The following is a 1115-nucleotide window of genomic DNA, read 5'->3' as shown; positions in this document are numbered from 1 at the left end:
GGTCACAGGACAGACCCCTGCTGTACCCCACTTGTTACCAGCCTTTGGGCAGAGTAAGATTTGTTAACTACTACCAATCATTCAACCATTTTTTATCCATCTGCTTTCCACCGTAAAGTCCTAACTTGGATACAAGAATGTTGTGGGAGACAGTGTTAAGAGCGTTGTTAAAGGTAAGTGTCATCCACAGTTCTTCCCCTGTCCACAAATCCAATCATTTTATTATTAAGGGCAGGCAGGTTCATCAGGCATGATATATCCTGGAAAATCCATGCTGACTGTTCTGGCTTCCTTCTTCTCCTTCATCTGCTCAGAAATGGGCTCTAAGAAAACTCTTCGACTTTTCTAGGGACCAAACTGGAGGTAATCACCATGTAGTTCCCTGGGTTGACTTTTGGCCTTTAATATGGGCACATGTTTGGCAGCATTTATGTTTCTTCATTTGACAGAAACCTTTCCAAATCTCCATGACCTTTCAAATGTGACAGAAAGCAGGCTTTCAAGGAATTTGGACATCTCCCTCAGCACCCTTGGGTACAGTCTGTTGTGTCCCAAGGCCTTGTGTGGGTTGATGTCTTGTAAGCAATTCCTGACTCAACCCTCATCCCCAGCTGATAGCCCCTCTCCTTCTTGAGCCCTGTCACTAAGTACAGATGTCTGGCAGACCTTGCCGGTGAGACAAAGAAGGCCACAAGTACTTCAGCCTTGCCTGTGTACACTGTCAGTAAATTACCCCCACCCTATCTGCCAGAAGCAGTCTCACATTTTCCTTGTTCAGTCTTTTATTGCCAGTGTCATAGTACAAGCTCTTCCTGCTGCCCTTGATATCCCTCCAAGTCTCAACTCTAGCTGAGCTTTGGCTTTTCTGATAACATCCCTCCTTCACAGGCAATATTTCTTAAATTCTTCCTTTGTAGCCTTGCCCTCCTCCCCTTTCCTGTACCCTGCTTTTCTGAAATGAGCTGTGCCATGAGCTCCCCACTTATCTAAGCTGATGTCCCAATACGTTACTTGATACCCTGAGTTTAGGGATTGTGTTTCTGAATAAGCCTGTTCTCCTGAAGTCCTGGATCTGTGCTCCACTGCTCTCCTTCCTCACTCCTCTCAGGATCTTG

This window comes from Phaethon lepturus, unplaced genomic scaffold (assembly GCF_000687285.1).
Source record: "Phaethon lepturus isolate BGI_N335 unplaced genomic scaffold, ASM68728v1 scaffold9600, whole genome shotgun sequence".
NCBI classification, from domain to species: Eukaryota; Metazoa; Chordata; class Aves; order Phaethontiformes; family Phaethontidae; genus Phaethon; species Phaethon lepturus.
The sequence above is the reverse complement of the archived record's forward strand: the minus strand, read 5'-3'. Positions refer to the sequence as shown.